At 41.4% G+C, this 27,178-nt stretch overlaps 1 long non-coding RNA gene and 1 pseudogene across 2 annotated transcripts in view; one reads left to right on the forward strand and one right to left on the reverse strand.

Moving 5' to 3' along the window:
• LOC147365493 (uncharacterized) overlaps window positions 1–27,178 on the reverse strand; it is a 318,067-nt gene that overhangs the window by 1,589 nt on the left and 289,300 nt on the right. The gene's annotated exons all lie outside the window — the stretch shown is intronic.
• LOC147365494 (protein NipSnap homolog 2 pseudogene) lies at window positions 20,821–21,862 on the forward strand (annotated as a pseudogene).

Here is a 27,178-nt window from a genome sequence, read left to right on the forward strand (position 1 = left end):
TTTCTTAGTTACAAGTGCATTTTAAAGTATTTTATGAGTTTAATTTTAGGATGGCATGTAACTGTACACATAAATAAACACATGCATATAGATAAACAATTTCTTTTAAAATTAGTTAACAGAGTAATGAAATGAACACTTATTTTCCAGAAATTCTGAGAAGCCAGAGGAGGGAGTGGTAATTAGGGAAAAAGGGAAAGGAAATATTAATATTTATTAATATCTAAGCATGAAATTAAAAGATGCTTACTCCTTGGAAGGAAAGTTATGACCAACCTAGATAGCATATTCAAAAGCAGAGACAGTACTTTGCCAACAAAGGTCCGTCCAGTCAAGGCTATGGTTTTTCCAGTGGTCATGCATGGATGTGAGAGTTGGACTGTGAAGAAAGCTGAGCGCTGAAGAATTGATGCTTTTGAGCTGTGGTGTTGGAGAAGACTCTTGAGAGTCCCTTGGAGTGCAAGGAGATCCAACCAGTCTATTCTAAAGGAGATCAGTCCTGGGTGTTCTTTGGAAGGAATGATGTTAAAGCTGAAACTCCAATACTTTGGCCACCTCATGCGAAGTGTTGACTCATTGGAAAAGAGTGTGATGCTGGGAGGGACTGGGGGCAGGAGGAGAAGGGGATGACAGAGGATGAGATGGCTGGATGGCATCACCGACTCGATGGACGTGAGTTTGAGTGAACTCCGGGAGATGGTGATGGACAGGGAGGCCTGACGTGCTGCGATTCATGGGGTCACAAAGAGTCGGACATGACTGAGCAACTGAACTGAACTGAAGTGAACTGAAGCTTTGTAAAGTAGGTATTACTCTTTCCATTATACAGTGATATTCAAAGAAATTAAGTAATATAATCATGGCCATAGACCTAGTAAATGGCAACAATGGAATGCAAACACAGTTCTATTTGATTTCAAAGCCTATATTCTTTCAAGTACATTATGCTTTCTATCTTTAGAAATAGATGAGTGGGCAGATTTATGTTAAAAATGGTGAGGATATAATCCTGTTAGGAATTTAATAGGATTTTTATGTGAAGTTTATTATATTTCAAATTTGAGTGTGACCAATGAAATTCATCAAATTTGGATCTCATATTTCAAAAGTGTATAGAATTCCATGTATAATTTTTGCATCTACCATTGATATTCTTCTCCAGGTAAGTTTTAGCACACAATGTTCAGTTATATGGCCTTGAGTGGGTAGGTGCTCAGGGTATAGATTAATTAAAATAAATTAATTCCACAAAGTAGAAAAAGATTAAGATATAGAGCACTATATAAAGAACTAGGAATAGTTCAATAAATGCATTATAATTTTTTACATCTATGTTGTACTTAAGTTAATAACCAGAGAAGGAACATAAGATTCTTCATTAACTGTTTCCTATCTGGTCAGAGTTGAGAACAGTGGTGCTGTATTAGAGCTAAGGGATACGTATATTATATAGTTATCATGCAGACTCTAATTTCCTTTGCTTTAAACTGTTCTGGTATTCTGTTATGATACCTATTTATGAATAGCAATGTTAGATCATTTGACATTTAATGAAAAAAAAAAAAGGCCCAAGTTTCTCTATATTTTCAGAAGAGATCCATCTAGCAATGCTCATACTGCAGCCAGATGCTCATTTGTTTCTCACTCGTCCTTAGTTGCAAGTGGGTTGATGGGTACTTGGGTTGGGAGATTAAAGCAGGGCCACAGTTTCAAACTTCAATCCCATTATTTTCCATATCTCCCTATGTGTGTGTCCTAAGTCACTCTGTGCGACCCTATGGACTATAACCCCCCAGGTTCCTCTGTTCATGGGAATTCTCCAGGCAAGAATATTGGAATGGGTTGCCATGCCCTCCTCCAGGGGATCTTTCTGACCCAGGGATTGAACCCATGTCTCTTACATCTCCTGCAATGGCAGATGACTTCTTTACCACTGGCGCCACCTGGGAGGGCCCATATCTCCCTATGCTTTCTTCCATTTTAACTCCACAGTTGCAATTATATGTTTCTCATTCTATCTGTGTTTAGTATGTATGTCCCTTTCTAGAATATACCAAAGAACAGAAAATATGTCTTTAGTACACTAAAGACAAGCAGAATTCTTGTTTACAAACAATGCTGCTGCCGCTAAGTCACTTCAGTCGTGTCTGACTGTGCGACCCCATAGACGGCAGCCCACTAACAATACAAGACACTAATTTGTCGAAATAGAAGGGGATTTTTGGTAGCTTTCATATCCCCATGTGGTCTAGAGCACAAGACTTGGATACTACCAAGCCAGGCACAACGAAGGCAGGAAAAACTTTCAACTCATACCATGAAAGAAAAGTGAAAGTGAAAGTTGTTCATTCGTGTCTGACTCAGACCCCCCACGGACTATTCAGTCCATGGCACTCTCCAGGCCAGAATAACTGGAGTGGGAAGCTGTTCCTTTCTCCAGGGGATCTTCCCAACCCAGGGATCGAACCCAGGTCTCCCACATTGCAGGTGGATTCTTTGCCAGCTGAGTCATCAGGGAAGCCCAAGAATACTGGAGTGTGTAGCCTGTCCCTTCTCCAGAGGATCTTCCCAACCCAGGAATCAAGCCGGGGTCTGCTGCATTGCAGGCAGATTCTTTACCAGCTGAGCTACTGCCCCAAATTTAGTACTGAGCATGTTAAGATATGAACACAACAACTCCTATCATAGCTATTTCAAAAGAACCAGCTTCCAACTCCACTGTGCATGTCAGAAGATCTATTCTCTCTCTAAGACTAAAGCCTCGGGTTTCTCATTTTAGTATTCAAATGTTATTCAGAGCCATCTGACTGGTAGCACCTAGGTCACATGTCTGTAGTCTAATTGCAAGGGAGTATGCAAGTATAATTTGTATCTTTCAAGCCTCTCTAGTGGAAGGAGACAAGTTGGAAGAAGGTTAAAATGGGTACTGAATGACTTCATGTGCAAAATATGTGACAACACTCAATGAGTACTTGTTAGATTTCCTTCTTCATAACCAGGATTTATTTTCTTATTTGAAGATATATTCTTGTGGACCAGACTAAAAGTAGAAAACAAATGTTTTCTTGAAAACCAATACTAACTGTTTATTAGTAGCAGACTTTCCCATCCTCAGTGGGAAAATGTGGTTGACTGGTGTTGACTTTCTTATATACTGAAGGACTGTTATTGCTCTGTGTCAGTCTTTCCTTGTGGAAAAATGGGCACTACTGTACAATATTTATCAGTGTAGGGGTGTGCACTTTTGGTCTGCACCCTACATGTGGCTGCAGTTTAGTGTCAGGGAATCTTGTGGGTCAGTGTGTCACATCAGAAAGACTATTGTTGTTTAGTCACTAAGTTACATATGACTCTTTTGCAACCCCATGGACGGTAGCCGACCAGGCTCCCCTGTCCATGGGATTTTCCAGGCAAGAACACTGGAGTGGGTTGCCATTTCCTCCTTCCCAATCTAGTGACCCCACCTGCATCTCCTGCACTGGCAGGTGGCTGTCTTTACTGCCGAGCCAGCTAGGGAAGCCATCCAAAGGATTGTTAAGGGATGCCATTTTTTTTCTTAATTATACTTAGATAATATTTAGCATGAAGGGTGTCTGCTGCTGCTGCTGCTAAGTTGCTTCAGTTGTGTCCGACTCTGTGTGACCCCATAGTCGGCAGCCCATCAGGCTCCCCCGTCCCTGGGATTCTCCAGGCAAGAACACTGGAGTGGGTTGCCATTTCCTTCTCCATTGTGTGAAAGTTAAAAGTGAAAGTGAAGTCGCTCAGTTGCATCCGACACGTAGTGACCCCATGGACTGCAGCCTACCAGGCTGCTCCATCCATGGGATTTTCCAGGCAAGAGTCCTGGAGTGGGGTGCCATTGCCTTCTCCGGAAGGGTCTCTAGCAGAATCAAAGAATGTTTTTCACAAACTAGTCACCCAATGACTAAGATACTGAGAAACCAGGCTATTCCTCCAAGGTAACAAGATCTTCCATTTTCCAGAAAATGGTCTAGTGAAATTGTTCTTCAGGAAGAATAAATGCTGTGCATTCTCTGCAGATTCAATACCTCACCAAGTGCACAAGAATGTTTTCCAAGTGTTCCTTCAGACAACATTTCAAATAGTGCTTCCATAAGTATCTTTTGTATTTATGAATACTTTGACACAATATCTCTATTCCTTTTGGATATTTGTTTTTTAGGCAAGGAATGAAGAGAAAGGTTGTGTGGAGTGTTGGAGGTGCTGCTTTGGGGAACAAGTAAAGAGTATAGCAGAAAAAGATCTATGTAGTGTATGTATGACATGTATCTCTTTAAAAAAAAAAACTCATAAACATTCATTCTCTAAAACAATGTTCACCTACTGTCCCTTGGATGACTTCAACTTAATTTCACACTTAATAACCTTAAAGATTAGAGCATTTAATTACAGCAGTTACTGCTGATTGCTTTGGAAATGAAAAATGAATATCTAATATAAAGTCATTAATACTGTATCTGATGGATTGGTGTTATTATTTATTATAATCCATATCTTGGGTCCTTGTCCATTTTTTTTAACATGATAAAATGAAATATTTATTGCTTCAAGGAAATAATCATGTGCATCATAAAGATATAAATGGATTCAACAAATATTGAATAAGTGCCCACGATATGCCAAAGACTAGAGTAGGTAGCAGGGCTACCAAAATCAATAAGACAAGTTCCTTCCAAAAGGGCACAGTCTGGTAGCAACACAGACAGAGCCTCTGCCCTCCCGCGGCATCATAACCCATGTGCACGTGATACCACAGCAGCGCAGCCCGCCAGCCAGAGAACCATCCAGAGGGGAGACTGAGCTCAGCCTAGTAGTTTTCCAGGCAGCGACAGGCAAGGTCATTCCAGGCAAGACAGTAAAGGCAAACTGGCATAAAAGAGCCCAGTGTATTCAGGGGAAAACATATAATTCCATGTGGCTAGAACACTGGGTACATGTTAGGGAGACATAAGAGCTGAGCTTGCAGAGCAGACAGTCCAACTTGTGAAGTACGTTATATGCCCTACAAAAGAGTTCAGACTTCATTATTTTGCAGTGGAAGCCCAAAGAAGAGTTTTCTAGCAGTGTACCAACACAATAAGGTTTGGGTTTCACAAATGGAACTCTGGCAGCCACCTGGAAGAGGTATTGGCAGGGGGAGAGTCTGAACTCAGGGAAACTAGCTAGTGTTTTATTGCAGAAGACCAGTAAAAGATGATTATCTTGAACCTGTTCCTCCAAGAGAGCCTGACACCCACTGGCCCATAAAAACAATGTTCCTGAGACTTCTTCCCAATCCACACCCAAATATATCAAGTTCCCAATGGGATTTCAATCTTTGAGTCCCAATTCTGTCCCTTTATATACACTCTTACTCTTCTAAGCTCAGTTCCCTCATTAAATTTCTTACCTAACAACGGATGAGCTCAAAAAGTAAATATTAATACCTGTTTGTGTCTGACCCTATGACAGTCCAGACCTTACCTGAACTCAGCTCCTAGGCTGGGGGCTAGCATCCCATTCATCCTGCTATTCCTCTGTGTTAGAGGACAGAGGACCTAGACATCGAATAGCTACTGAATTTGTCCAACCCATTCCTGGTCCTTTAAACTCAGCTACCTCATCCACATATTCTACCATAGACAAACTCCTGTAAGAAACTATAGATGTGTTATTGACCATGATATGACTGCTTACTGCCCTATATTGGGTTTACAATGCTGACGAAGGTAACTCACTAGAGGATGAGAAACTTACCCAAAGCAATCTGGATACACTCTTATGATTGGCCCTACCTCCCTGGAAAATTCTCCTAGAACATACATTAAAAGCAGGTGAAAATCTAGGAGCTTTTATTACAATGAAGGATCAGGAAATGCCCCAAATTAAGGAGGAATCCTTTAAAATAAAAAAGCATCACTCAAAGAATCAAGCCCAATCAGGCAACAGGAGCAAATATGTCTGAGCTAGAAAGCATGTGATTGCCACAGCTGAGTCAGAAGGCACCCCAAACTGACCTGATGGTATCTGTCATGATGATCTCATCTTTCAACCCAGAGAATTAAGTGAACCCAAAACATTGGAAGTTCATTTGATGGAACCATGATCCACTTCCAAGGCACTCTAACCAGAAAGTGACTACAAAGATGTGTTTCCTGGAACAGAGCCATCTTCTCCCTCCCTGCCCCTTGACCCCTCCTTTCTCTCCAGGCTAAAGGACTTTAAAAGAAAGTATGATTAGAGGTGAGGCAAGGTATTTTTGTCTCCAGTGGCTAGATAGACCCATTTGAGTATGCTGAGAAATTTCAGGGAGGAGAGAGACTCAAACTTTTATGACTTTGTTGGATACTGCTGCTACTGCTAAGTCACTTCAGTCATGTCCGACTCTGTGCGACCCCATAGACAGCAGCCCACCCGGCTCTGCCGTCCCTGGGATTCTCCAGGCAAGAACACTGGAGTGGGTTGCCATTTCCTTCTCCATTGCATGAAAGTGAAAGTGAAGTCGCTCAGTCGCGGCTGACACGTAGTGACCCCATGGACTGCAGCCTACCAGGCTCCTCCATCCATGGGATTTTCTAGGCAAGAGTACTGGAGTGGCTACAGATGCCCAATTCACCATTCTACCAGTTCCACGAGGGGTAGGGACATCAGAATTCTACTACTAAGTACTGGCAGGGCCCACAATGGGACAGGGAAGCTAACATGACTTTATGGGTGGGGCATTTGGACCAATTCAATGTACTGTTGCTGCTGATTCTTCAACTGACACTATTAAGAGAAATAATATGTTATATGCTTGTACATTTTGTCCCATAAGTGCCAGGAGGAATTCTGATTGGTAAAAGCTGCATGTAGAGAAGTGTTAAAAAAAAAAATGTAAATTGCTTTCTAATCATCTCTCTACCCCATCCCAAATAGGGCTTTACAATCTTAATGGCCTCTAGGAGCTATATGCTTCTGGCTAATGATTTCACCCACTGAAGCTTCTGGCAGAAGATGCCTTCATCTGGAAGCTTCCATCAGGGGCACTCCTATGGTTCTGGACCCATCACTTCTTTGAGAAAGTTACTGGGCACATCCCTTTTGAAAAGCAGCTCTTTGTTTGCTACTGGGCTCCAGTTGACACTGAACACCTGACCCATGGAGCCCTTGTAACTCTTTAGGCTGATAATTCCATTATGTCCTGCCATCAACTCAGACACAACGATTAACAGGATGTGAATGGCACATCACAACAGGACTCACTTGTCAAAGGAAAATGAAATGCTCAAGATACAGCTAACCTAGCCCAGGGAGTATCTTGGCTTGACATGAAGAAATGACAGCCATCCTCCTGGGGGAAACTTTATTCCCCATTACACTACCATTCAATATCACAGCAATCCAAGTCTATGCCCTGACCAGTAATGCTGAAGTTGAATGTTTATATGAAGACCTACAAGACCTTCTAAAACTAACAACCAAAAAAGATGTCTTTTCAATTATAGGGGACTGGAATACAGAAGTAGGAAGTGCAAAAGAAACACCTGGAGTAACAGGCAAATTTGACCTTGGAGTACAGAAGGAAGCAGGGCAAAGGCTAATAAAGCTTTGCCAAGAAAACTCACTGGTCAGAGGGTCAGTCATCCTCTTCCAACAACACAAGAGAAGACTCTACACATGGACATCACCAGATGGTCAACACCGAAATCAGATTGATTATATTCTTTGCAGCCAAAGATGGAGAAGCTCTATATAGTCAGCAAAAACAAGACCGGGAGCTGACTGTGGCACAGACCATGAACTCCTTATTGCCAAATTCAGACTTAAATTGAAGAAAGTAGGGAACCACTAGACCATTCAGGTATGACCTAAATCAAATCCCTTATGATTATACAGTGGAAGCGACAAATAGATTCAAGGGATTAGATCTGATAGACAGAGTGCCTGAAGAACTATGGACAGAGGTTCATGACATTATACAGGAGGCAGGGATCAAGACCAAGGAAAAGAAATGCAAAAAGGCAAAATGGTTTTCTGAGGAGACTTTACAAATAGCTGTGAAAAGAAGAGAAGCGAAGGCAAAGGAGAAAAGGAAAGATATACCCATCTGAATGCAGAATTCCAAAGAATAGCAAGGAGAGATAAGAAAGCCTTCCTCAGAGATCAATACAAAGAAATAATGGAAAACAATAGAATGGGAAAGTCTGGAGATCTCTTCAAGAAAATTAGAGATACCAAGGGAACATTTCATGCAAAGATGCACACAAAAGGACAGAAATGGTATGGACCTAACAGAAGCAGAAGATATTAAGAGATGGCAAGAATACACATAACTATACAAAAAATATCATGAACCAGATAATCATGATGGTGTGATCACTCACCTAGAGCCAGACATCCTGGAATGTGAAGTCAAGTGGGCCTTAGGAAGCATCACTATGAACAAAGCTAGTAGAGGTGATGGAATTCCAGTTGAGCTATTTCAAATGCTAAAAGATGATACTGTGAAAGTGCTGCCTTCAATATGCCAGCAAATTTGGAAAACTCAGCAGTGGCCACAGGACTGGAAAAGGTCAGTTTTTATTCCAATTCCTAAGAAAGGCTCAATTCCAATGCCAAAGAATGCTCAAACTAGCACACAATTGCACTCATCTCACACACTAGTAAAGTAATGTTCAAAATTCTCTAAGCCAGGCTTCAACAGTATGTGCACCATGAACTTCCAGACATTCAAGCTGGATTTAGAAAAGGAGCCCCAAGAAGGGCTCCAAAATCACTGCAGATTATGACTGCAGCCATGAAATTAAAAGACACTTGCTCCTTCATAGAGAAGTTATGACCAACCTAAACAGCATATTAACAAGCAGAGACATTACTTTGCCAACAAAGGTCCACCTAATCAAAGCTATGGTTTTTCCAGTAGTCATATATGGATGCGAGACTTGGACTATAAAGAAAGCTGAATGCCAAAAAATTGATGCTTTTGAACTGTGGGGTTGGAGAAGACTCTTGAGAGTCCCTTGGACTGCAAGGAGATCCATCCAGTCCATCCTAAAGGAAGTCAGTCCTGAATATTCATTGGAAAGACTGATGTTGAAGCTGAAACTCCAGTACTTTGGCCACCTGATGCAAAGAAGTGACTCATTAGAAAATACCCTGATGCTGGGAAAGATTGAAGGCAGGAGGAGAAGGGGGTGACGGAGGATAAGATGATTGGATGGCATCAGCAACTCAATGGACATGCGTTTCAGTAAACTCCAAGTGTTGGTGATGCACAGGGAGGCCTGACATGCTGCAGTCCATGGGGTCGCAAAGAGTCGGACATGGCTAAGTGACTGAACTGAATTGTCATTGCTTAAGGCAAAGCCACTAGTTCAGTGAGATCGACAATGCACAGAGGTTTCCCTAAATGACTGGCTCACCCATGGCTCAGTCCAGCTAAAACCAAATGGTGTCCAGGTGCTGCTGTGGTACTTCAATCTCAATGCCATCAATGCCGAACCAAAAGTGGACATGGTTGCTCTCCTCAATGGTCAGGATTCAAGCTGTTCTTTGTCCAATACTCCCTTTGATGAACCTTGTTCCATTTTTGTTGACTCGGGTTGTTACTAATGGCCTAGCATTTTGGAAAGCCCCTCTTTGGGGCTGTGAATAGCAAAAATAAATTACAGCTGCTGATTCAACCCTTTGAGTCACTCATGTAGACACCCACAGTAAGGGCTTGCTCTTCAATGAGACAACTGTAATCAAGCTGCACCACGCACTTTGATACTATTTCCATCTAAATCCATGTTTTACCAGATATGGAAACATGCCCACCATCATAGATTGGGCAAAAGCAAAAACACTTGTTCTAATTCCAAGGCTACTGCTACATGCCAGGTTTGTGATTCCTGCTAAAAGCTGACCTGTCTGTCTCAAGGTGAAGGAGACCACACTGTATGCATGTCTCCATCTGCTCCTGAAAGACTAAGTTGGATTTTTTATTCTTTCTTGGGGCCATTGGTAGTTCCTCTCTTCCACTGAAACACTCACAAAATCCCATGCTACTATTTCAGTCCCACCAGTTGGTCTTGGTCATACCATTCTGGTGCTTAAAACTAACTTGTGTCATGTTTTCTGCTTTTTAGAGTTTGAAAATACATGAGTTTTACTGCAAAACCACCCTATAGTGGGCTGGTTGTCAATGTATTCAATGGACTTTTCACTCTCCCTACCATCCATAGATGTGTCGCACTGTGGAATGTTGACCTTCTCAAAGGACAAAGCCCAAAGATTTCTGACTCTACCTGTCTCACCTCCTGGTCTACAATATTTTTAACAAGGAGCTTTGTTCACTTAATGTGGCTACCCCCAGAAAGGAATCATCTTCTCTCAGACATGTTCTGGGTAATAATCAGGAATTATGTACATCTGTTTTGAAAACTGGAGGTTCCACCCTGACATCTCTGGACATGATACGTCTCTCTTTTCCCTAATGGCAACCTCAGGCCAACCTGACTGGTGCAACTTCTTGGTGGCAGCCAGATTAACAGAAACCTAGAGAATCCAAACTTAATTCTGGTGCTACCATCTTGTTCTCTTGTGGGTTTTACATGGTCCAATGATGGCCTAAGGATAATGGTCACTTGGCTGGGTACACTGCTTGCCAAGTGACCCATACAGGCCAAAGTGGTAGACATAAACAACCTCTGTATGTCTTATAAAGGCCCCAACTTCTGCACTTCCCATGCAAAATATCTGCCAGCCTCTCTGGATCTCTTTACTCCTAGCCCCATAGTTGATATTCAGTCTTTCCACAGACTGGATGAATGCGATGATATTGTGGATAAATGGGTAAAGTTGAATACACTCAGGCAGTTCCTCCAAAAAGAAGGATTAGACTCAATTCCTATAGTGAAGCTGCAACTGTGGGCTGGCCATGAGGACACATGGGCTGTGAAGCGCTGGCAGCCCATGTCCCTGACTGAAGTCTGCCCCATCTGGTGGGCTCCAAGGATGGTAAACAACAGCGGCTTGCCCAGGACTATGTTTCTTTGTGAAAGCCAGGCACTAACTTGCCTCCCTCCTTAAAACACAGTGCTTTGCACCTTAGAGATGGTCATAGGAGACCTAAAAGTGTTGAAAGAAATACTTCTAGATCATGTAGTCCTCAGACAGCGGCAATGACCTCTCCAAAATAAGGTTACTTCAGGGAAAATTCTCAAGGGAGAACTGACTTGTAACTTAGGGGCACCCTCAAGACAGTTTTCCCTACAAAATGAATCCTTCAACTAAAAAAGACAATACACATTTTCCCCCTGACTTTAGTTGAACTGATTGATGACTCACTTTGGTGCTGGAAGGCATTTAAGTCAGTCTCAATCCACAGGCCAGAGTTAGTCTGGAGGACAGAATCTTCCTAGACTTCCTTCCTCCTTGCAGGCCAAGATGGAATCTGTCCAATCACTAATACATCTTACTGCACCTGGATTAATGCCTCAGGCCAAGCAATTCAAGGAGAAACCACTTGACACTTTCTACAGCAGACACGGATGGTTTATGGAATTTATTTAGCTAAGTGGGTCTGAGCCCTAGGTGCACGATTAAAGCAAGCACAGCAGATGGCCTCATCCTGTTGCTTGAAGTTTTGGTGAGAGTATCCTTAATTAAATGCTGTGTAAGACTAATTCACAGATTCAGTCCCAGCTTCTCTCAGCCAGATTAAGCAGAGTGGCCCCAGCTTCTGCTGGCATACTCATGGAAAAAATCACCAGAAGCCAAGACTGTAAAGAAATGAGTAGGCAGGTATCAGTACAAGGGGATATTCTGTGGATCCATCTTGGTTTTGCATGTTTTGTAAATAGAGGTTCTGACAATCTTTGTTTCAGATGAGTTTTCCAGGGATATTTTTTGTTTGTACGGCAGGCAGCCTTTGGAGATAGAGATGGTGTCTCCCTTTAGAGCAAAAGGCAGCCAGCCTTACTCCATGTTATAGAAGATTCAGATTCCCTAACGTCCAGGTTCTTCTGTCACCAACCCACTGTGAAAGCTACTGACACCCAGCCTTCTTTGTGTTGCCCTGCAGGACTTGGGGTTTAGGAAACCAGTGTGAAGGCAAATGCACTCTGACTACTGCTCTTGCCAGGACTGATAGTTTTAAGATTCTAACCCAGGGGTTTTGTGTCTTCATCAGCAGCCATGAAGCTGTCTTGAAAGGTGGTAAGGATGGTAAAACTTCAGACCCTTCCCAGCTCTTAATGGTAATCCCAGCTATCTAATGGTAATCTGGCAATTCCATTATCAAATACTGTGCTTCATTATCACATGTTAATTCTGTCATTGATTTCATGATCTTTCCAAAGTAGAACCATGCATTTTGTAGTTGAAGAACCAAAATGTGAAACAATTATTTCAAACTAAAATATTTTTAGTATCAGGAAAGATCAACACCAGGTCATAGACCAATATTGCTGCTGCTGCTGCTTCTAAGTCGCTCCAGTCGTGTCTGACTCTGTGCGACCCCAGAGACGGCAGCCCATGAGGCTCCCCCGTCCCTGGGCTTCTCCAGGCAAGAACACTGGAGTGGGTTGCCATTTCCTTCTCCACTGCATGAAAGTGAAAAGTGAAAGTGAAGTCACTCAGTCATGTCCGACTCTTAGTGACCCCATGGACTGCAGCCCACCAGGCTCCTCCATCCACGGGATTTTCCAGGCAAGAGTGCTGGAGTGGGGTTCCATTGCCTTCTCCATAGACCAATATTAGGAAATGACAAATGCAGTAATGTTTGGAATCATATGTATGCTGTTAAATTACCTTACAGTATCATAATACATTCCAGCTGCTGTGGTCAAGTCTTTTCCTCTTCATGTACTTTTTCTATTTATGCATATAATTAGCATAATGAAGTGGAAAAGGTATTGGATGGGATATCAGGAAACCTGAGATCAAATACCAGTTTTGCCAGTTACTGGTTGCAAGACACTGGACAGGTTTCCTCCCACTACTATGGACCTTAGACTCTTCATCTTTAAAATGTGAATTAGGATGGGCAAAATGAATGGGTTTTGTTAGATTATTTTTTAGATTTTTTTCCCTAGTACTTGTTTTCAATGAATGGTAGAAAGGACTTATAGCCAAGATGGATAATTATGAGGTTTTGGGTTTTTTTTTTTCTTTTCCTATTTGCTTTAGCAGAAAGTTCAGACACTGGAATAAAGATTTCCACAACTGTCTACTTGTCCAAGCCCTTGTGAGCAAGATTTGTTGTAACCCTCCTTGAATTAGGGTTTACATTCCAAGGGGGTAACTCCTGTGAAATGAAAGAGAGGAACATTCCTTGCACAGAAGGTCTTTTCATTTGCTGTCCTCACCACACACAGACATCTTTCCTTTGGCCAGCGTATTACACAAACAAGAAAGTTAGTTGATTTCCTACTCAATACATGACACAACCTTGCCAAGGTCAGGGTGCCCTTGCCAGAGCTGGCTACAGGAGGAACACACATTGGCTTGAACTACCATCGGATTTTTCCTGAGCACAGTGGAGCAGCTAGAGACAATGAGATGGTCAGTCTCATTGGTTCATTCATTAATCAGTATATCAGTCAAAGCCCTTAGGACCTACTACAGCCAACCACTGGGAATATACATGTTACTGATAAGACCATGTAACTGCCCACAAGGATCCCACAATCACTTGCGGGAGGCAGATAAATCAACAGATGATTATAACACATCTGAAACTGGTGAAATTATAGAAGGGAGTTGAAACTGGTGAAATTATGACCATCTATTCTGTGGGAGCTGAAGAGGACTCCTCAGAGGAGAGAATTCTTGAGCTGAGACTTGGAGGCAAAGAATGAGAAGATATTCAAGCAAAAGAGCATATGAAAAGTAAAAAAGACAGATGAACTAAGATAGAGGGTCAGATATTTCAGTATGAGAGGAACATAGCTTTAGGGCTGCAAGTTACAGGAGATGAAGATAGAGAGGCAGGTAGGAGCATTTTAGGGTAAGAGGGGGACAGGGCTTTAAAAGATTTGAAACACTAGAGCCTATTTATATGCTGAGTAGAAGGAGCTAACCGGAGAAGGCAATGGCAGCCCACTCCAGTACTCTTGCTTGGAAAATCCCATGGGTGGAGGAGCCTGGTAGGCTGCAGTCCATGGGGTTGCGAAGAGTCAGACACGACTGAGTGACTTCACTTTTGCTTTTCACTTTCATGCATTGGAGAAGGACATGGCAACCCACTCTAGTGTTCTTGCCTGGAGAATCCTAGGGACGGGGGAGCCTGGTGGGCTGCTGTCTATGGGGTCGCACAGAGTCAGACACGACTGGAGTGACTTAGCAGCAGCAGCAGCAGCAGCAGAAGGAGCTAACAGGAAGGGTAAAGATAGAACAAGGGAGACCACTGCTGAATCAAGATCCTAGGGAAATTAGGAGATGTATTCTAGACATAAGTTGAGTAGAAAGGCTTGTCTGAAGTTGAAAATGGATCTCTTTCTCCTCTTAGAAAGGAAAAAGAGAAAATAGGTGCAGACGAAAGTGGGTTTGAAAGAGAAGCATGGAAAGCCAAGAATTTAGGCATCTGAGCCCTAGGAGCTAGAGAAAATGTAAGGTTCCTGCAGTCTGGGTGGTCAGCAATTTACATGCTTATTCATTCAGCCATTCCTTCCTTCAGAAATATCTGATGAATACAGAAATACAACGATGAACTAGACACTGATTCTCCTTCCAAAGAATATACAATCCAGTTCAGATTTTAAAGGCACAAACCTTGGTAGGAAGAAAATTCTTAGTATATGTTCATAGAAGAATAATGAATAAAAAAATAAGTTCAACAAGAAAGGTAGAAATGAAGTATAATTAGAATAGAAGGAGAAAGGACTATTTTCTAGGCTTGTGTGGGCCCAAAGAATGGGTGGATCTGAATATACAGAGCCTGGGAGGGAGTAGGAAAGGTCAATCTATGCAAAAAGAACACATGAGCAAAATTCTGGAGGTGAGAAAGGGTAGGCGCTAAGGCAGGGAATAGCAAATCTTTCCAAAGTGATGTTCAGCGAAGTAATATTTGGAAACAATAACACAAGTCTTTCTTTCTTCGTGTTTCTTTGGGCCTCCTACACCAAAATTAGTGGTATTTATTGTCTTGGGTAGGAGACAAAACACTTCAAGAGAAGCCAGCATTAAAGTAGAAATATGTGGTATGGAATAGGAAGACAGTCCCAGAGGGAGCCCCAGAGGGAGGGAAAGAGAGCATCCTAAATTTTCTTACAATCCAGACGCAGGTGGCAGCAGTTGTGAATGGATGATTAGACCTAGAAATTCCCAGCAGCTCGGACAGAGAGCACGGAGAGTGGTCTGCAGAGACCTGGGGACCAAGGAGCAGAGAGAACACGTACATCTTAGATGTGGATGTTGCTGAAAAGGGATCCTGTGCTATTATTTTCAAAGTCTGGCATCCTACGCATGAATATGACACCTCCTTTTAGGTTCTAGGACAACTTAAAACACTCGTGTTTCCCAGCCCTGACATCTATACTATCTTTGGGGAAAAGGTAAGGATTGCAAGAAACAAAAGAGATCTAAATTTGATTGAATTTTAATCCAACTAAGCCTAAGAAAAATCCAGAAGGGACTGAATTTAATTGGATTGGAAAGAATTTACTAACATCAGTGGAAATTCAGGTTGCTTATAGGGAAATAAAATTCCATTTTTTTAACCCCAAGTTTATGACCGTAAAATTCAGATATAATTACAAGTAAATAAAGTTATGACTGTAAGCACAAGATCTTAGTTTCTAAACACATTTCCTAATACAAGGCTTTTTAAAAGAAATGGTTGATTCAAATATGAGCAGGAAGGCACAAGGTGAGTCTGGTCTGGGATATATTGCTTTCCCAGAAAGCAAGAAAGCTTTCCAGGATCAATGAGATTGTGTCCGAGGATACTGGAAACAAACTGAAGGGCTACCCATAGTTGAAGTATAAAAACTCAAGCATCAAAGAGAATAATGATTGAAGTTGACTGAAAGATATTCTGAATGTAAAGAAAACCCACAAGTTTATAATGATATTGAAAAAAGAGAAACCAAGAAAAAAGTAATTTATCATCATTTACAGTATTCACTTAATCAATTCTTTACACTGAAAACTGGCAATTGAGGGAGAGAGGTAAGAATGAAAGGAAAGAGACAAAATCTTTTCAATAACTATTTATAGCAAATGATCTGAGTTAAACAGGAAACCTCTACTTGGTGGACTAAAGATAATTACTTATGTACAAGAAATGACAAAATTGAACATTAGCTATTTTTGAAATCTCTGATGAAATTATTGATTTAAGCAAGAACTATCAACGGCTACTGAAATCATTAGATACATTGGCAACTAGAAACAGAATGTCCTTATGGCAGCAAAGTGACACCATGTGGATTACTTTCTAGTCTGCTGCTGCTGCTAAGTCGCTTCAGTTGTGTCCGACTCTGTGCGACCCCATAGACGGCAGCCCACCAGGCTCTGCTGTCCCTGGGATTCTCCAGGCAATCCCACTGGAGTGGGTTACCATTCAGTTCAGTTCAGTTCAGTCGCTCAGTCGTGTCCGACTCTTCACGACCCCATGAATCGCAGCATGCCAGGCCTCCCTGTCCATCACCAACTCCCAGAGTTCACCCAGACTCACGTCCATCGAGTCAGTGATACCATCCAGCCATCTCATCCTCTGTCGTCCCCTTCTCCTCCTGCCCCCAGTCCCTCCCAGCATCAGAGTCTTTTCCAATGAGTCAACTCTTCGCATGAGGTGGCCATTAGACAAACCTAATTTTACCACTGGAGACTCAGTGTTCATCACCTTAATTCTGCGACCAAGCTCTAAACCACTAATAGTATATACAAAGATAATACTTTCTACTCCATATGAAGTACCATGACAATGCAATCTTACTGGGATAGTTGAGGCTTAATCTAACTGAGTGACTGAACTGAACTGAACCAAATCTTTAGAGTCTAATTTCTAGGTTACAGAAAATACAGAGGCTAGAGTAGCACTGCCCTCCCCACATATATATGTTGCCACATATATAATTTAAAATTTTCTAGTCATCCACTTTAAAAAGTAAAATGAACCAATGAAATTAATTGTAGTGGTTAATACATTTTTAATCCAGCACACCTCAAATACTATCATTTCATATAAGCAATAATAAAAACAATGATAACCAAATAATAAAAAAATTATTAATGACATCATTTATACTCTTTATTTGTACTATGTCTTCTAAATTTGGTATGGATTTCACACTACAGTTCAGACTAACTACATTTCAAGTGCTTATTAGGAGCTGCTAGTCACCATATAGGACACCACAGGACTAGAAGAAAAAGCTAAACAACACTGCGGAATTTAGTTCTATGTGTCAACTTGGCTAGGCTATAGCAGCCAGATTTCAGCTAACCACTGATCTAGGCATCACTAGGGATGTATTTTATAGATGTGGTTCATGCCTACAATCACCTGACTTTAAGGAAAAGAGATTGTCCATGGGATAATGTGGATAGGCCTCATTTAATCAGTTGAAGGGCCTTAAAAGCAAAACTGAGGTTTCCTTGAGGGAGAAGCTCCTGCCTGAGAGTGTCTAACCTGCCAGCTTGCCCTTCAGATTACAGACTTGTCAGCCTATATAATCCCATAAACCAATTCCTTGTTTCATTCAATTCATACATTTCATATACAGATACATGGTTTTCACATACACACACACACATATATATGATATTTACATATATAGTCTATTTTTATATATAATCTATGTCTATATATTATAAACCAGATCTAAGAGGTATATTGGAGGCAACTGGATATTTTTGAATACGAACTTCTTGAATAATTAAGGAGCTATTGTCAGTTTTACAGGTGAGATAATATAAACTTATCTATGGAGGAAAACATCAGTATTGTCTAGAGATGCCTTTTGAAGTAATAAAGGATTAGATGTCATGATGATGATGGATTATACTCTATTGACTAAATCTACATGAAGTCATAATGCTTAGTAAAATGAAGAAAATAAATCCAGCCTTTATCCTCATTGACATAAACTACATTATCTTTCAGTCAGTTCAGTTCCATTGCTCAGTTGTGTCCAGCTCTTTGCGACCCCATGGACTGCAGCATGCCAGGCCTCCCTGTCCATCACCAGCTCCTGGAGCTTGCTCAGACTCACGTCCATCGAGTCAGTGATGCCATCCAACCAACTCATTCTCTGTTGTCCCCTTCATTAGCTTTAGCATAACAATAGTTAATAAAGTTTCAGCCTAATATTTAATAGAGCTTCACAGCATGATAAATTGGTCTTTAAAAATTAAATGAGAGGGAACCTAAGGGTGTGATGCAGTTTGCTTTCACTAGCTGAGGGAACAGAAAGCATTCTCCTTCCAGAGCACGAAGAGCAATGACCAGAGTCACAGGAAGTGATGTGGACGATTCAAAATGTGAGTGTTTCCCACTTGGCCCCTAGCTCCACGTGACACCCCAGGACACTATGCCTCAGAATGATGACTTTTTACAATCAGCTATAAAACCAATATTTTGGCTTTTCCTGTTGTTTTCTTAAGAATACAGATGTTACTGGTCAAGTAACAGTGTGTTCTTACCAAAACTCTCCTGTACAACTAAAATGACAGATATTTTTCCTTCCTTTCTGTCACTAAATTGTAATGAAGTGTTGATAGTCTTTGCTGTTATGGTTACTGTTATTACCATGGTGATAACCTATACATTCCGAAAGAAGAAAAAACCATATCCGCCCAGTGTATAGCATTATTTTATAAAAGTCCTCTGTCAGAAATACAAGGTAAGTTTACTTTTCAACATAAAATCTAAATAAATATTTGGGTACCTACTATGTACTTAGTTGAGTGTAGGACAGAATACTTTCTAATTTATGCATAAAATAAACTACTCAGTAGTTTGCAAGGCATTCTGCAAAGCTCTTTCACACATGTGATCCTATCAGAACCTCATGGAGACCCAAGTTTGATCCCTGAGTTGGGAAGATCCCCTGGAAAAGGGAACAGCAATCCACTCCAGTATTCTTGACTGGAGATTCCCACGGACAGAGGAGTCTGGTGGGATACGGTCCATGGGGTTGTGAAGAGTCGGACATGACTGAGTGACTAATACAAAACACACACACACACACATTTCATAGGACTCCACGGAGTTTGTAGGTTAGGTGTTACTAACTTCATTTTGCAAAGTGGGAACGTGGTAGACATAATTGGGTGCCTACCTGACATCCATTCATTCCATCATCCCAACCTCATTGCTAACAAAATCCTCAATGTGTTCAAGAGAAAAATTGCCCTTCTTCAATCTAGGTATTTGTTTTTCCTAGTCCTGCTGTAGGAGTATGTGCTATAGTTCAGACTCATGTCTCATAAAGTAGAAATCTGCTAGGGCTTCTGGGACATCTTTTTTGGTTGTGCGTGTGTTGGTTTTTGCTTAAAGGAACTAAACTACAGCTGAAACTCTCCTCCACTCTCCCTTCCTGCTTTGTATGTGATTGTGAGGACTGGAACTGCCATGGCTATTATGTGACCAGGAATGAAAAGAAAAAAAAAATACTGGTTCAACAGCCTAGTTTTGGATTTTATTATGTGAGACTATAAACCCTTATTTAAGAGACTAATGAAGATAACTTTTCTATTACCTATAGTTAAATGCATTCCCAACTGAAGCTGAGATAAGGTTTAAACGATATTCCCAAGATAACACAAACTATTAGGAACATGCTGTTGTTGGTGGTTAAGTCTTGTCTGATTCTTTGTGACCGCCATGGACTGCAGCATGCCAGGCTTCCCTGTCCTTCACTATCTCCTGGAGTTTGCTCAAACTCATGTTCATTGAGTCAGTGATGCTATCTAACCATCTCATCCTCTGCTTCCCTCTTCTCCTTTTGCCTTCAATCTTTCACAGCATCAAGATCTTTTCCAAATTTGTGTTGTTTTAAGTCACTAAATTTGTGGAAATTTGTTAAAGCAGCTGGAGAAAACAGCACAAAGGGCTTCTTGCTGCTATTATTAAGCAGAGAGCTTGACCTCTATTAGACCACAGTCTATTCTGAGTTACATTAACTTGAGAAGAATAAAACTTCATTTTTTAAAATAAAATATTTTGCAGTGCACTTTCCATTCATTCAAGTTTACTTCTCCCACTGTTTTTTTCTCAATCAGTGATACGTTAGTGTTCTTCTAGGTGATTCTCTGGCTATAGAGTTCAATGAGATGATATCAAACTCTTCTGGGTTTGCTCCTTGTATATGACATTTCTTTTATTAGCTAACCATGGCATATTTTATAGTTATTTGTATATAATTTAAGAGACCTTGCTTAGAAATCAAAATATTAACATTCATGGTTCATTCATTCATACATGTATTAAACTAATGTTTTATTAAGCATCCACCAAAAGTCATAAAGTCAAGCAAAAAGACTTTGACCAAACACTAATAAAAGCGATGCCTGACCCAGAGGCTTCTGTCATAACAGAACCATGGCCTCTTCATTTTCATGAGACTATATATTTTCAAGATTGCTGGGAGTAACATGAATAACCTCAGATATGCAGATGACAGCACCCTAATGGCAGAAAGCAAAGAGGAACTAAAGCTTCTTGATGAAGGTGAAACAGGAGAGTGAGAAAGCTGACTTAAAACTCAACATTCAAAAAACTAAGATCATGGCATCCGGTCCCATCACTTCATGCAAATAGATGGGGGGAAAATGGCAACAGTGAGAGACCTTTATTTTCTTAGGCTCCAAAGTTACTGCAGATGGTGACTGCTGCCATGAAATTAAAAGAGGCTTGCTCCTTGGAAGAAAAGCTATGACCAAACTAGACGGCACATTAACAAGCAGAGACCTCGCCCGCGCGGTGGGAGCGAGCCACCTGAGCAAGACAGCGGGTGGAGAGCTGCGCACCCGCGGAGCGGCCTTCCTGGGCGGGCCAGCCCCTGCCGCCTCCTGCCCCATCTCCGGAAACTGACATCTCCCAGTAACAGACCTCGAGAGGACGGCTGGCTAAAATCCTTGTTTGTCCACAAAGTTGACCCAAGGACAGATGCTCACTCTAACCTGCTAGCCAAAAAGGAAACCAGCAGTCTGTACAAATTACAGTTTCACAATGTGACACCGGAACGCCTAGAAGCATACAACAAAATCGGTCAAGAGATGTTGCCACAGATTCATGAAGATAAACATTACCCTTGTACTTTGGTGGGGACTTGGAACACGTGGTATGGCGAGCAGGATCAAGCTGTTTGCCTCAGGAGATATGAAGGAGGCTATCCAGCTCTCACTGAGGTGATGAATAAACTTAAACAAAATCAGGAATTTTGAAATTCCATAAGGCAAGAAGCAACAGGCTTCTCTCGAGAATCAGCTGCTGGTGGCGTTCAGTTTCTGGAATGAGCCCATCTCACGGTCCGGACCGAACATACATGAACTCAGATCCTGCCAGCTCCGACCAGGAACTATGTTTCAATGGGGCAATTACTGGGCTCGTGCTCTTCGCTTCAGACAGGAGGGCAATGAAGCAGTTGGAGGGTTCTTCTCCCTAATTGGGCAGCTCTATATGGTGCACCATCTTTGGGCTTACAAGGATCTTCAGACCAGGGAGGATAATACGGAATGCAGCATGGCATAAACATGGCTGGGAAGAACTAGTATATTATACAGTCCCGCTTATTCAGGAAAGGGAATCCAGAATCATGATCCCACAGAAGACCTCTCCCCTCCAGTGAAGTGACGGAATGGAGATGTGCCTACAGAAGTTTATGTGACAAGTGCTTGTCATCAATCAATTTGAACTGTGTGAGAGAGAAACACTTAAGTGTAAACTGCTGTATATAGCTTGTAAAAGACCTCTTTTCTTTAAAATTTACATAATCACAAGACAGGAAACTATTACAGTTTGGCGTGGGCTGTAGTCCTCTGGAACACCCTTAGGTTTATCGAATGTGCTGTATAATATTAACAACAATCCACCTCTCCCCACCCCCCCAGGAAAAGAGAGCCCAACTGAAAATTGGAGTCATCTCCAAGTAAGAATCTAACCATGGGGGGAAAAAAGTTAGCCATTTTTTTTATAAAGAGCAACTTGCTTTATAATTACAAATTTTTTAGACAAATTTCTTGTATCAGGAAGAAATATAAATTTCATCATGTTTCTGTAGCTTTTTTTTTCTGAATTTCAGACTAGGAACAAATTATATGTGTACTCAATACCTGGAAATGTTTTACTTCACTCTCATTTTTAATGTCAGCATAGTAAACTGTGTCATCATTGAGGGGGAAGTGGTTGATCAGTAATTCAGTCTCCATTTTGCGTATTGTGATATCTTTATACAGGAGGAAAAGATGGCTTGAACCTGTGTATCTTATGTGACTTTGAAATGAACACCTTGAACAGCACTAATTTTTATTTGTAATATTTTTCTACAACAAAACGAGTAGCATTAGGAAAAGAGGTTTTATTCTGTAAACAGTCATCTGTGACCTGTGTTTTAATAAGCTCACAGCAGATTCTTCGAAGTTCATGAATGGGGGAGGGGAGTGTGCATGTTGAGATTTAAATTGGCATAAAACTGCATACTTTGTCTAGCTCTGATTTCGTTTTTTAATAGTGCCAATTTTGTGACTGTAATCATGTGAAAGTCCTGTTGAAATAAAAAATTATATCTGACCCCCAGATCAAATAATTTATGTTAAAGTGTAAATAAATCTCATATCAAATGTCAAAAAGAAAAAAGCAGAGACATGATTTTGCTGACAAAAGTCCATATAGCCAAAGCTATGATTTTTCCAGTGTTCATGTACAGATGTTCATGTACAGATGTTCATGTACAGATGTGCAGAGAGTTGGACTATAAAGAAGGCTAAGCACCAAAGAACTGATGCTTTCAAATTGTGATGCTGGAGAATACTCTTGAGAGTCCCTTGGACAGCAAGGAGATCAAACCAGTTAATCCTAAAGAAAATCAACACTGAATATTCATTGGAATGATGGATGCTGGAGCTGAAGCTCCAATACTTTGGCTACCTGATGCGAACTGACTCATTGGAGAAGACCCTGATACCAGGGAAGATTGAAGGCATGAGGAGAAGGGGATGAGATGGTTGGATGGTATCATTGACTCAATGGATGTGAGTTTGAACAAACTCTGGGAGACAGTGAAGGACATGGAAGCCTGGCATGCTGCAGTCCATGGGGTCATAAAGAGCTGGGCACGACTGGGCAACTGAACAACAAACAACAGCAACGTATATTTTCAAAAAGGAAGACATGTGAAACACGTTTTCTTTTCCATGTTATTTACTTATTTTTTAAGAAACCAATGCTTTTTACACACACAAATTAATGTGATATGATTGTGCTCTCCATGCAATAATGATGGAATTTATAAACTCTACAATCTCACAGTGCTCTGCAAAACAGTATAGTCTAGCAAGGGGCCCAAGTTTAGGTATATGATGCATGCAGTTTGGTTCCAATTCTGTCAGCACATCTGACTCTTTGTATGTCCTTGTTTGGAGACAAGGTCAACTTCCTAAGTTTGCTGCCCTTTGTGAATATAAGGCCGGGGCCAAATGTCCCTGCCTAACCTCAGTTATTTACTATCAAATTAGAATAAATTGCATACACAGTTACCAGTCACATAGTTAACTGTACACAAATAGAATTCAAAGTTTCTATTCATACCCATGAACTTAGTTAAAACTACTGGTTGCGTCAATTTCCAGGGTAAATATACATGTGTTCTTTCTAGGTCCTCCATTCCAAAATATTCCCAGAGGACACTTGCTATTTCATTTTCCAGCACTGCCAGAGATTTAAGACCAAGTCTCAGGAGGGCCCTGACCAAGGAATGCCCAGCCCAGAGATTCAGCAGGGCTCAAGAAACTGGATCCACAGGGCTGAGTCTTTCTCAGCTTCCTCCCTTGAAGAATACTACAAATACTCTAAGTCAATAGATGTCTGGTTTATGGTTTTGGGTGTCTTTGAGTTGAAATACTGTTGACAAGAAGAAAAGTGTAATTAAAAGACATTTTTGATTTTTAGTTTGTCATAAATTTGAAAGTTAGTAAGCTCCTTCTTTCATATAAAGTATTTTTAGACACAGTTGGCAAACCATATGGATGTATTTCTAGTTCTTTATTTCTAGTAAGGTTTTATTAAAAAAGAAAAACACAGATTAACTAGAGCTTTCAAATTAGTGCATACTTCAATGCTAGCCATTTAGACACTCATAGGATACCTTCAACACTCTCATTTGCCCACATGGAAAGAAAATTTTTTTCTTTCCCTGTAGCACCTTGGAGCCACACCTGCCTGTTTAAAATCAGGCACACAGCAGAGGAAGTGCTGATGAATTTGGTACTGTCTAGACAAGTACACTAATGTGCAGTGTTGGGCTGGTGGTTGTCATGGTAATAAGCAAATAAGCTCTTACAGCTCCACTAAATAGTGGGTTGTGGATGCTTCCTTTACAATAGGCAATTTTCCCTCCCTTGAAAGGGGCATTGCCAAAAACGATCTGACTAGCTCTAAGACATGGAATCATGACATGCAGCAATGTTTCAGGTTGTAAGATAAATGCCACATTCTAATGTTTCTTGTAAAAGTAATTCATTTTCTTTGCCATTTGTCAGCATATTAATAAGTCCCTCATTATGTTGCAGAGCCTGAGCTGAAGAAACAACAGAAAATGGGCAGGAAATCTAAAGTGTTTTCACTGCTTTAATAAATAATAGCTTTTAAGTTTTTCTCTCATTAGAATTATTCCTTCCTTTCATGCAAGCAATATTTTTCAGTCTCTCACTCCATACTAGTCACTGTGCTAACCTCCAGGCACTCAGACTTGCAGAGGGGCTTCTTTTCCTTCAAGGAGCTGAGAGTTTGGTGGGTAACACAGAGAAGCCAAGCATTACAAGGCAGATTTGGATAAGTGATACACATGACACTCTGGGTACTTTCAGGACGAGTATGTATGGCACATATATACTTCAGAGAAACCCGTATGCAAGTCAAGACGCAACAGTTAGAACTGGTCACGGAACAACGGGCAAGTTCAAATTGGGAAAGGAGTACATCAAGGTTGTATATTGTCACCCTGCTTATTTAACTTACATGCAGAGCACTTCATGCAAAATGCTGGGCTGAATGAAGCACAAGCTGGAATCAAGATTGTCAGAAGAAATATCAATAACCTCAGATATGCAGATGACACCACCCTTATGGCAGAAAGTGAAGAACTAAAGAGCCTCTTGATGAAAGTGAAAGAGGCGAGTGAAAAAGCTGGCTTACAACTCAACATTCAAGAAACTAAGATCATGGCATCGGGTCCCATCATTTCATGGCAAACAGATGGGAAACAATGGAAATAGTGAGAGACTTTATTTTCTTGGGCTCCAAAATCACTGCAGATGGTGACTGCAGCCATGAAATTAAAAGACGCTTGCTCCTTGGGAAAAAAGCTATGACAAACCTAGATAGCTTATTAACAAGCAGAGACATTACTTAGCCAACGAAGGCCCATTTAGTCAAAGCTATGGTTTTTCCAGTGGTCATGTATGGATGTGAGAGTTGGACTGTGAAGAAAGCTGAGCACCAAAGAATTGATGCTTTTGAACTGTGGTGTTGGAGAAGACTCTTGAGAGTCCCTTGGACTGCAAGGAGATCCAACCAGTCCATCCTTAAGGAAGTCAGTCCTGAATATTCATTGGAAGGACTGATATTGAAGCTGAAGCTCCAATAATTTGGCCACCTGATGCAAAGAACTGACTTACTGGAAAAGACCCTGATGTTGGTAAAAAATTGAAGGCAGGAGGAACAGGGGATGACAGACAATGAGATGGTTGGATGGCATCATGGACTCAATGGACATGAGTTTGAGCAAGCTCTGGGAGATGGTGAAGGACAGGGAAGCCTGGCGTGCTGCAGTCCATGGGGTCGCAAAGAGTTAGACACGACTGAGTGACAGAAGAACAACCACAATATGTGGCTCAGAACTCTGTCCTGGAAGACCTAAGAAAGTGTCCTGGTGGGGGCAGTATCTAGGCTATAAAGAAGATGGGAAGAATCCAAGCAGAAGTGGGGAAGGTATACTAAGAAGAGGGAACAGGAGAGGGCAGGAGAGGAGCTGCCAGTCAGGGTGAGACACAGAGGGAGGGAGCAAGTGGAAGTGGGTCCTCAGTCACGCCGACTCCTTGGGCCCTGGGGACTGGAGCCCACTCAGCTCCTCTGTCCGCGCAGTCCTTCTGCCAAGAGTTCTGGAGTGGTTTGCCGTGTCCTTCTCCAGTGGATCTTCCCGACCCAGGGACTGAACCTAGGTCTCCTGAATTGAAGGCTAACTTTACCATCTCAGCCACCAGGGAAGCCCCTGAGGGGACAACATAGGGCGTAATGGGCTCTATGAGGAGGAGAACAGAGAGGTGAGTCTTAAGAGGCAGGTAGGATTTGAATGACAACAGCCTAGCTACACTTAGAGGTTAAGGCTTCATCCTAAAAGTGCTGAAGAGTCAAGGCAGCGTTTAAGCAGAAGAGTGAGACACTTTGGAAAACTAATTTTAATTGCTGCACGGACAATGGTTTGGAAGACAGTAAGACTGGAGGCAGGAAGAAAAGTTAAATAGGCCTTTTAAATAGCCAACCACTTGTCAAAAAGTGTCTTTTCTGAATTATTATTATCCTTTCCATTCAAGATGGAGATGGCTAATGTTCCCCAATATCCATGCTTCCCTCATTACAAAGTATGAAGCTGAGAGTCAGGTGAGCACATGGCTGCCCAAACATTTACATTTCCCAGATTCCCTGTAACCAAGGACAGTCATGGAAAACTGAAACGTGCAACTTCCAACGCTGGCCTTTCCCATTCCTCTTTTCCTTCTTTCTGCAAACTTGAATACAGATGTGATGGCAAGAACTGGTGGAACTGACTTAAACCATGAGAACAAAGCCCAGTTTAGACTGCTATAACAATGGAGCATCAACTAGGAAACTTATAAACAACAGAGATTTATTTCTCACAGTTCTGGAGGCTGGAATCTGAAATGAGGACGCCATCATGGTCAGGTTCTGGTAAGAGCCCTCTTCCAGGTTGCAGACTTCCACCTCCTTGTGGTATCCTCTCATGGTAGAAGGCCAGGAGAGCTCTCT

Source organism: Bos grunniens, chromosome 10 (genome assembly GCF_055505025.1).
Source record: "Bos grunniens cultivar Pamir isolate PY7600 chromosome 10, Bosgru_T2T1.0, whole genome shotgun sequence".
NCBI classification, from domain to species: domain Eukaryota; kingdom Metazoa; phylum Chordata; class Mammalia; order Artiodactyla; family Bovidae; genus Bos; species Bos grunniens.